The sequence below is a fragment of the Physeter macrocephalus genome, chromosome 2 (genome assembly GCF_002837175.3).
Source record: "Physeter macrocephalus isolate SW-GA chromosome 2, ASM283717v5, whole genome shotgun sequence".
Classification (NCBI taxonomy): domain Eukaryota; kingdom Metazoa; phylum Chordata; class Mammalia; order Artiodactyla; family Physeteridae; genus Physeter; species Physeter macrocephalus.
Genome location: NC_041215.1, coordinates 114,483,912 through 114,495,216, shown reverse-complemented (window position 1 = coordinate 114,495,216; position 11,305 = coordinate 114,483,912). Strand labels below are relative to the sequence as shown.

The 11,305-nt window shown below is 35.1% G+C and overlaps 1 protein-coding gene and 1 pseudogene across 4 annotated transcripts in view; both read left to right on the top strand.

The window, feature by feature from the left end:
- Positions 1–11,305, top strand: part of ERBB4 (erb-b2 receptor tyrosine kinase 4) — a 1,129,074-nt gene that overhangs the window by 678,201 nt on the left and 439,568 nt on the right. The window lies entirely within an intron of this gene.
- LOC114484552 (18S rRNA aminocarboxypropyltransferase-like) lies at positions 2,294–4,141 on the top strand (annotated as a pseudogene).

Genomic DNA, 11,305 nt, shown 5'->3' with positions numbered 1-11,305 from the left:
AGGCCCGCATACCACAAAAAAAAAAAAAAAAAAAAAAAAAAAAATCACATTGGAATTTAAGAACACTAGAACAGAAAAATAAAAACTATAGATACTTTTAGGTCAATGTGTTTGTTGTCATAAGTCTGTTGGTATATTTTCAAATTTATATTTGCTTTTATTTGCAAGTTACTGAGGATTTTTAGAAGAAGACAAGCTTAGATAATGCTGTTTAAAAACTGTGATTAACATTAGTCACAGAATCAGCTAATGCTATTTTGCTGGCACACTTTTATAATATCTATAAAAGTCTGTGCATTTGCTCCTTCACTTATGTAATTCACACTTGATTATGGAACTGAAAAGAATTTATAGTCTTTAAGTTTTGAATTCTGATCAGAGCAATATCTGTATTATCACGGGACTTTATCATGGGATTGTCCTACTCTCACAATCTCTCTGAAGGCCTGTGCTTATACTTTGACAGTAATATGATATTATAGAGCTCTGTCAATAGACAGGAATAAGTTAGTTATGTTCATGAAAAAGAAAGAAGTTTAAAGGAGAATAGTAAACAATAGGAATGATAGGAGATAAGGTCAGAAAAGAGTCCAGGGGAAGATCATACAGTACCTTTTATGGGTCACGGTAAAAGTTTGCATGTAATTCTAATTACAAGAGGAACCAATAGAAGGGCTTTAAATGAGCATAGTGTTATTTCACATTTTAAAAAGAGTTAGGACTCTCTCACTTTATTCCAAGAGAGCATGATGGAAATGGGAAATAATGTAGCCATTTCATAATCTCTTTTGGAGATAGAATTAGTAAGACTTGTAGTTGGACTGGGTTACAAATAGAAATGACTTCTTGCTCTTTGTTCTGAATATGTGGGTGTATGATAGTGCCATTAACTGATAAAATATTAACTAATATGGGAAAGACTGATGGAGAGGTATGTTGGGAGTGGTAGTTAGTTGTGCCTAACAGACATCCAAATAGTCAGGAACAGGGTGTTTTTTGTTCTCTGAGATAGCCTTTTAAACTAAATCACAAAACCTAATTTTGTGTTTTGGTTTAGCATAACGCTTTCTGGTTCCAACATTGCACTTCAGTTATGCCTTATCAAAAAAATTTCTTTTCTTATGAAGTAGAAAAAATTATTACCAACCTATTTTACCTATGCAAAGGCTCATCATCTGAGTATTTTAAATAGAATACATCCTTTCTTGTCAAGGTACTCCACAAAAGATGTTGGACACTAAGTAGTAAGGAGATGCCAATCCAAGATGTTAGGAAACTCCCAAAAGTTATACATTCTTTAGAACCGTTTTATCTTATGGTCAAGACAGATTTTCCCAAGTCTCCTGAGCAATAATAGAGAAATATTTTTGACGTTTATACTTTACTTAGGTTTATTTGCAAAAATATTGAAAGGTCTTAAGACATTTTAGTAGACATCATAGCAGGAACAAAAAGGGATACCCATAATAGAGCTTTTAAATGCTGTCTACAATGGACTGTCACTAGTATAATTCTCATCAATCTTTATCACTTTAGATAGAGATACAAAAGGATTTGCCACATGTGCAATTTTTTCCTTCCTAACTGTCCTGATATATAAATGTAAAACATTTAGAATGTCTGTTCTATATTCAAAATAATAACTTCCAAATGACTGCTTATTGGGAAGCTAATCCAGTTAAATACATTCAATGTGTGCTCAAAATTAGTATTTAGGTGCTCAATCATCACCTCCAACAAAACAACCTATACAAAATTCAGGTTTTTAAAATCAGAAATAAGATTATTTTCTTACCTTGTACTTTCTGTTAATGTTACCACATTTTCCTATTCAGAATCAAACTGTGAGTAAAATTAGAGTCCTTTTCAATTATCTGTCATATTTGGTAACATTTCACATTTGTCCTTTTCTGTCTGTTGTATTTATTATTATAGGTTAAGCCATTGAAGTATAAATACAGGAGTACTGCATTTGTTTTCTAATTGGTTACTTTGATTCTAGTATTGTTCCTCTTTAATTTAAAAGGAACATATCACTGACTCCCCATTTCTCTGTATCTGTCTCTTGGTATCTCTCTCTCTCTCTTTTTCTCTTGCCCCTCTTTGTCTTCTAGCTTGTCTCTCTTCCAACCTATACTTTATAAGTTTTTTAGTTTGGATATTTGGTCAATCATGACTTAACACTATGACATAGCACTGGGAGTGAAGAAGAAACATTGAAAGTATAATGATTATAAGACTTAAAATAAGAAAAAGAAAAGTACAGGGTAGAGAGAGATTAAAGTAATGCCAATGTGTTTAAAGTGAAATTGTTGGATAAATGCAATCATCTAATCGTGAAGACAGAGAAAAATTAGTTAACTAGTCCAGGATGGATTCTCTGTGATACTAATCTTAATGTTTTGCTTTGTGATACTGATCTCAGTGTTCTGATTTGATGCGCTATGTTTAAACAGTTCAATTTAGGTATTTTACTTGTGGATCTTTCATTAGCTCTTGCCCAAAAGTCTGAAATTACAATTCCTGGAAATTGAAACTTTTCATAACAAAATAAAATTCCATTAGAAATTTAAATATAATATAGAAAACATTTTTTAAATGTCCCATTTATATTATCTCCCATAAAATTCGAAGCAAAGACAGGCTGTCATCTAAATGTGTATGTGTTTGGTAATGAGGGGTTGGGAGGTTGAGTGAAAAAGAATTTTGATTAAATCAACATATCTAAACTTTATTTAGTGACTTACATATATATAGCATTCTGCATAGTTTTGAGGTAATCAAAAGACTACTTAAAATATTAGGGTTATTTAGTTTAAAAGATGAAGTGGTAACAGAGGGACTCTGGCTCCCTGCCATGGGCCACAGGAGCAAAGCTGGGTCGGGGGGGGGCAGGAGGTGTCTTTTCTGGGAGTCCTGGGGCCACTGTTGGGGTCCAGCTTCAAGTGTCTATGGAAACATTGGTAGCTGGGATGAGGGCAACCAGGGACCAGTGGGGGCTCTCTTGCTGGCCCTGTGGGAGTTGGTCTACTGTGACCCTCCACCCAGCATCAGCCACAAGTGACACGCCTGGACTTGGTGCACTGCCTGGGCCTGGGCCACGTGTCTCCGGTCATCTTGTGCTCAGCCCTGTGGGTGCCCAGCATATGTCCTGGCAGATAGGCAGCTGGTGACACAATCAGGTGTTCCCATCCTAGACTGTTCCTGTGTCAGACTGGAGGAGATGACATTTGGGAAGATGCTAGAGAGCCTCCTGTGGCTACTGACCCACTGAGTGGCTGCCAGCGCTGTGAACTATGGCCGACCCTGCAAACTGTCTTCAGTGGAGGTTTTTGTTGCCTTCTGCATCCAGAGCTTTTCGGAACTTGCTGTCCTTTGGCTGCAGAAGTTTAAGTGGGGCAAGGACTTGCTGGATGTGAACCAACAGCTTCTGGGCAAGTACTTGGCTTGCAGCAGCCTGGAGTGGGTGCCCCAGGCAGGGAAGGAGCTCCTGAGTAGTGCTAAGGAGAGCCCCAGGAGGAGGAAATTGATCCCTTTGATGTGAATTCAGGGCAGGTGTTTGCAAATCCCAACAAGCCCATGGTGACACCTGGCTGCTCCGAGACAGTGTTGACAGTGGGGATGAGACTGGGGATCAAGGCCCTGATGCCGTGGACCAAGGACACAGCAGCAGCAGAGGAGAAGCAAAGGCAGGAAAAGGCGCCTAGGCCAGTGCACCAACAGATGTTTAGAAAGGACCAAGAAACAGCAAAGATATACTTTCTAGACCTAATGATTGTGCTATGTGCCATGCAATCAGAATCTTGAATGAGGTTTTTTTTTGGAGGGGGGGTAGTTTTATTTTATTTACTTGAGCCCAGCCGCTCCGCCGCATGTGGGATCTTGCCGGACCAGGGCACGAACCCGCGTCCCCTGCATTGGCAGGCGGACTCCCAACCACTGCGCCACCAGGGAAGCCCTTGAATGAGGTTTTGAAGAGAGATAAAGTTCTTCCTTTTACTAGTGTCTTCGAATATTTCAGTAATATCAAGGTCGATTACAATTTTATTGGGTGGTTATATGTTATATTGCCTTAGATGCAACTTAAATAATTTATAACATTAAAGGTAGAGTTAGAAAAGGAATTGCCTTTTTTTTTTAAAATCACACGACATTATGCTTAAAATTGAAAAAATATTTTTTGGCTTCAAGAATAGTCAAAAATTTAATATGATAATTTTATTACCCCATTAGCATTACAAATCCTCTGTTCTAGTTTATTGGTTTCCTTACTGTTCATTAATTACATATGCCTATTTCTTCTTCTTTTTTTTTTTTTTTTCTTTTTTTGCGGTACGCGGGCCTCTCACTGTTGTGGACTCTCCCGTTGCGGAGCACAGGCTCCGGACACGCAGGCTCAGGGCCCATGGCTCACGGGCCCAGCCGCTCCGTGGCATGTGGGATCTTCCCGGACCGGGGCACGAACCTGTGTCCCCTGCATCGGCAGGCGGACTCTCAACCACTGCGCCACCAGGGAAGCCCCTATTTCTTCATTTTTTATAACTATTTTAATTCTTAAAGACAACCCAAGACCTATTTTTTTTTTTCTATTCTCTTCAGTTTCTTTTCAAAACTTAGATCACCTTTGTCTCATTAGGGCCTCAGTGAAATAGCAGTGAGACCTGCTAGCTACATCACATTGATACACTGCTGTCAATGAGATAGAGTGATCGATCCCTGCATATAACAGGTTGACAGATAATTAATTTACATCTTCTACAGAACCCAGCATAAAGCTAAACATCTAAGTGCTCCATAAATGTTTGAATTTGATATAGCTTATTATATGTCTAAGGATGCTTCCTTCTAAGTATGTATTTTGATTATTTATAACTATTGTCCCCAGTATTCAAAATATAAAATATTATGTGTATTCACACACATGGGGTATGTATATGTGTGTGTATATAGTGCAAATATCACCTGTGATAGATGAGAAAATTATAAAAACAATTTTTTGTTAGTCTCTAATATTAATCTTTTTAAAATATATATATAGTGTTGTTAATGGTGATATTCAAATTGTTTTTTGCATTACGTCTATATTGCCTTTACATTTGCCTTAATTCTTTTAATAATGTATTTCCTTTTATTTCAAAAATAAAGAGAATTAAGAAATAATTTATTTCATATCAAATTATTTTAGTGGTTATTTATTATAAAACCTAACCCCATGATAGTTTTAATGTAGTCATGAATAATCCTATTTTTAATATTTAAATAATACATTGCTTGAGATTCCTACCATTTGGAAAGTCATCTCTCTATCAGTTACATAGCACCAAGTATTTCTATGGAAAAAAATAGAAATTTACAATATTTACTGTCAATAAACTTTAATTGTGCCAGCAAGGGGGCAGAAATGCAGAAAATTATAGACTTTTAAATGTGTAAATTGCTTGCATGTTAGAAGGCCTGGGTAATTATGTATCTTAGATGGGTAGTGCACAATAAAACCCAGGGACAATGATAATTGAGGTGACTTCCTCTTGCTTCAGCTCTGTTATCACATAAAAGGAGCAATCTGTTTTTAATCTAAAATTTGACATGAATAAACTTGTTTTATGAGTTTTTTGGTGCTTGCTAAAACAAAGAAAGCAGCAATTTAAGAGAGTTAGGTTTATAACAATCTTTTGAAGACCCTGTAGCTAGAAATTAATCAGAATAATGAACTATTAGAACTGGAACTATTAGAAACTGGAGTAATTAAAAAGCACAAATCGAGTCAAATTACAAAGAGTGAAAGGCAATATCCTTTTTTTTTTCTATCATACAACCATGCTAAACTTCCAGTATTATTCATGAAAGAGCTTTTTAGAGTTTATGACTTACAATAGCAATTGATCTTTGGCTTTTCCAACACTGCCTTCCAGAATCAAATTGACTTTTGACAAATACTTAGGATGAATGCCAAGAGACTTTTTGGATAAAATAACAACCATTTATGTTTTTACACAATTATTGCAACTTGTGAGAGAAGTTTAATGATTACATCAACAACTTTATTTTGTTTTACCATTGATACCATAAGTTTGAAATGAATTATTAATCTGTGATTTATCTACCACAAATAATACAAGAGGTTAATAGAAATGCTTTGCATTTCTTATACTTCAGAGTTAACTGTTTCTACTTATTGCACATTGTGGAGGTGAGTCTTACAGAATTGATCACTTCTGGGTGTATAACCTACTAATTGCATGTTTCATGTTCATCATTCTGGTTTTTTTTAATTTTTTAAAAATTTATTTATTTATTTTTGGCTGCGTTGGGTCTTTGTTGATGCGTGCGGGCTTTCTCTAGTTGCAGCGAGTGGGGGCTACTCTTTGTTGTGGTGTGCAGTCTTCTCATTGTGGTGGTTTATCTCGTTGGGGACCACGGGCTCTAGGCACACAGGCTCAGTCATTGTAGCTCGCAGGCTCTAGAGCGCAGGCTCAGTAGCTGTGGCGCACGGGCTTAGCTACTCCGCAGCAAGTGGGATCTTCTCAGACCAGGCCTCAAACCTGTGTCCCCTGCATTGACAGGTGGACTCTTAACCACTCTGCCACCAGGGAAGTCCCATGTTCATCATTTTTGTCTTCAACTTTCACATCCAATGTGAGGTCATAAGCAATTTAATTCACAAATTGAGTCACCACCTGCAAAATATTTTTATGATAAAACAAGGAAATATTTCCCTAGGAAGTCAGGGTTAATTGTGCGTGTGTGTTTGTTTTGGTGTTTTTTTGTTTTGTTTTCTTTCTTTTTTTTTTTCCCCAGGAAGACATAGCTCTGTAACTTTAAATTTAAAATTCACTTTGGGGAGTTTTAATATTAAAATTAATCACACAGAATGATTTTTTAAAATAGACATTTACCTGAATAATTTTATCACCGAAGCTTATAAAATAAATATGTATATGAAACTATTCATGAAATTTAGCCTACAAAAAATGAATCCAAATATATTTGTAATTTGACAAAACTTAGATAATACAGGTGAACCAGACAGGGAGGTGATGATCAAGTTACAGCTCATAAATTATGATCACTGTATATTTGTGAACTGCACCTATCAAAATACCTTGTCTAGAACAAGGGAGTTCAAGGGAATGTATGAGGAAACTGGGTAACAACATTGCCTGTTCATTTAGATTTCATTGCTTGCTGAATAACTCAATTCATTACAGCTTTGAAGATTAAAATTGAATTAATTTTAAAAATACATCTGTGAGGGAGACAGAGGGTAGGATTATCATATTGAGTTGATGGATACATTGTCTATTTGGAATGGAAAATCATACAACGTACCAGATTGTAATAGAAAGTATATTTCCATATTCTATCTAACATCTATCTCGGAGTTTTACTTTATATACAACTAGGTTTTTGTCAATAGCTAAGAGAGAAAATGCTAGCCAAGATTCTTATAGCTGGTAGGAAAAAAATGGTCCTTTATGAACTATAGTTTTGTTAACCCTCCATTCCTTGTTTTGGTTGGTTGTGTTCCTTATTTAACTTGGTGGAGAATCTTGGTAAGCTAGCACAAAATGATCTAAATCAAATTCTATTAAGGACTTTATTTTGATTAGTCCCTAAACATTTGTTTTGACTTTTAATTTCATAAATTCTGAATTTCACATTTAGGAAAGTAGATTTACTGAATATACTTTTATATTCTTAACAGTTCTGGAGAATCAAAGCAGATAACCTTGGTTATGCAATTAGTCATGACACCGGAAGGGTGAGGGGCAATACTCAGTCCCCTAAATTGGTTTACTGCTTTTCCTCACTGTGTACATCAGCCAGGTCATTGCCATTGCTCATTCCTCTACCTGTTGGTCTCTGTATTACTGTGAATTCTGTCTCCTTTTCTCTCTCCATGTCTCTTTCCCACTCCGTCTGGCCCCTTCAGTCTTATTCCCCTAATGACAACACATATACATATAAACATAACTGCAGTTATGTCTATAAGTGGGTGTATGTGGGTGTTACCTTGAGAAACAGATGCATGCCTTCAAATTAGAGAAATAACAGCATACTTACATTGATCATGCCTTCGTTAATTGCATCCTCTCAGATCCTAGAGGCACTCAACGTTTTCCTCAGGCAGGTGACAGAAGATTTATTGTCATTAGATTCTTACCTATGTACTTTAATCCTACAGTAATAAATGCATGCACTCCCCCAAACTGGAGAGTTCAGTGGCTTCAAAAATCCCTCTTTTTAGATAATCATTTTGCCTCGTAAGCTACTTATCATAATGTGTAAAACATTAACATTTAATCTCATTTTTACCTTTGTAATAACTTTAATGAAAAAAGTTTCAGGTAGATTAATTGTATTAAAATATGGTAAGTAATATGTTTGAAAATGTGCTTTTAACTTATTTCTCAGAATATGCTGAGGCTTATGAAATTGTCATTGGTTTTTATTCCAAGTTGGATTTTCTATTATTCCTTTTATTCTCTTTTTAAAATTTGTATGTTTTGATTAAAATTCAGAAACCAAGCTAAAGAAAAACTAGAGAGAAGAAAAAAGTAAATTTCAAGTTGTTCTAGGAAGATTCTATCTTATATAAAATGTAGTATAGTACAGCTGATCTTCTACTTGCTATGAGGATGTTTTAGGGTAAAAGGATTTTTAGGAGCAGAAATTCAGGATATATACACAGATTAAAATGGTTCTTTATAGCAAGGCTTCCCAGACTTTTAGGCTTTATGAATTAGCAATTTTTTTTTCATTAGTTTGGATGGACTGGTGTATGGTTGCCAGCTCTCTTTTGCCAAGGAAGAAAGTTAAAAATATCAGCTAGCAATTACTATTAGAGAAGGAATATTTCACATACACACACACACAATGAAGAGAACTTAAACTCAGAATGAAATATATGGGCCTTTACGAGTAATGATACCTGGCAACCATATGCAGTATATTTTTAATATAGATGTTTTTAAAATCTGAATGCTGACATTATAGCATAAAACTACATTACATGTAATATCTTCATTAAACAGTTTTGACAAGTATGAGCTCTAAATTTGTTGATAGTGCAACACCAACTGGTGCTCTGTCATTGTTTATTCCTTTACTTTGTTTTCCATCACATTGCTGAAAATCAAGTTTCACAAGTTAATGAAAATAGAAACAATTCTATTAATAAGAGTTATATTAAATTTAAATATTCTTAGAAAAATGAGATAAGCCATAGAAATATGGCCTTCATATCTCCAGGAGTTTACTTCCTTTCCTTTGGACAAGAAAGAAATCATAAGATTAGCTAAGGCTGAGAAAAGTGACTCAATGAAGAGCATTTCCCCAGACTACCCAGCTTTGGGTTCTAATGGTGGAAAACATTAACTGAGGATAAAGTAACCCACGAAGACCTCTTAAACTGATACCAAACTGCCAACAACGGGGAATGATGTTCCCATAGTACTTTCTGAAACAAGGTTAAAAATTCAGTAACATGGATGGACCTAGAGATTATCATACTGAGTGAAGTAAGTCAGACAAAGACAAATATCGTAAGATATCACTTATATGTGGAATGTAAAGTAATTAAAATGCAAATGAACTTATTTTCAAAACAGAAATAGACCCACAGACATAGAAAACAAACTTATGGTTACCAAAGGAAAAAGGGGTGAGGAAGGGATAAATTAGGAGGTTGGGATTAATATATATGCATTACTATATATAAAATAGATAACTGACAAGGATCTACTGTATAGCACAGGTAACTATACTCAATATTTTGTAATAGCCTATAAGGGAAAATAATCTATATACTAAACTGAACTACTTTGCTTCTGTACACCTGAAACATCGTAAATCATCTATACTTCAATTAAAAAAATTTTTTTTTAATGTTTATTGCAACGTTACTTGGTAACAACCTAAACTTCAATCAATAGAAGTATGGAGTAATTAATTTTGTTATAGGTACGCAATGGAATAATATATAGCAAATTTAAGTAAATGAATGACTGTTTTCAATATAACATGGTTGAAAGATAATGTTGAATGAAAGAAAAGAGACACAAGAGTGTATAGTCTCTATAATCACGTGTGTCATTTTATTGATACACAGGTAAAACTAATCTGTGCTTCTAGAAGTCAGGTTGCCAATTGAAAGGTGAGAGTGGAGTGGGAGGAGACACAAAGGGAACTCCTGGGTGTTGGCAGTGTTTTATTTCTTCACGTAGGTGGTGATTACACAAGTGATTTACGTTGTGGAACTTTACTGAAGTGTACATTTATGATTAGTTCACCCTTCTATGTATATTTCAAAAATATATTTATTTAAAAATTAAATATCCAAATACAGAGAATGTAGTATTAAAACTAGCTAAAGCGTTCTTTTTTCCTGCCCAGCAAATTGGGACTTCCAACTCAGGACTCCATGATTTTTTAGATAATAAAACTACTCTGATAATCATCTCTGTATTCTCTCACTAAGAATATATTTGTAGTTTCATAAAATCTAGGTCTAGATTTGTTGTTGTTCTTGTTGTTAATAATTTATATTCTCAAGCTACAAATTGAGAAAATTCAGAATACCATAACATTATTCCTTTGGTTGATATGATCTACCTTTACCCCCAGGGCTCTATTTTGAATTGTAGGTTGTTAAGAATAAGAACATATCTGTTAAACAAGAAATTAAAGCTCTCCTTCCCAAACACACACAACCATACTCACAGAGGAATCTGACAATGACTCCTTTTTGAGTCATTGTAACTAAAAATTCATTTATTATTGAGTCTTTGTCATATATTTACACAAATTGTGGTAAAGGTAACAGGATTGTTGTCTCTCATTGAGCATAAACAGTGAAAAGTCCTAAGCAGAGGAAAAAAAAAAAAAACATATTTCTGATACTTGTAAGGGAGGTTTTGGTGTGTGTGCTTTGGAATGAAGTAAGAAGAATAAATTGGGGATATTTGCTTCTGCCTGGGAGTCAATAACTATCTTTACATAAAGGCAGCAGTTCAGGGTGTTGCCTGCATGTAACTGGGGAGTCTGTACTTCTTTTTGCTGAGAAAGAAGCTAATGACCTCCAGACCTGGGCCATCAAGAAGTAATGAGTTTGCCTAGTAGAGTTATGGTCTGAATCTGCCAGGGGTCACCAGTAGATTATAAACAGCCATGAAGGTTGTCTTCTTTTTTTTTTTTTAACATCTTTATTGTAGTATAATTGCTTTACAATGGTGTGTTCGTTTCTGCTTTATAACAAAGTGAGTCAGCTATGCATATACATATATCCCCATATCCCCCCCCTCTT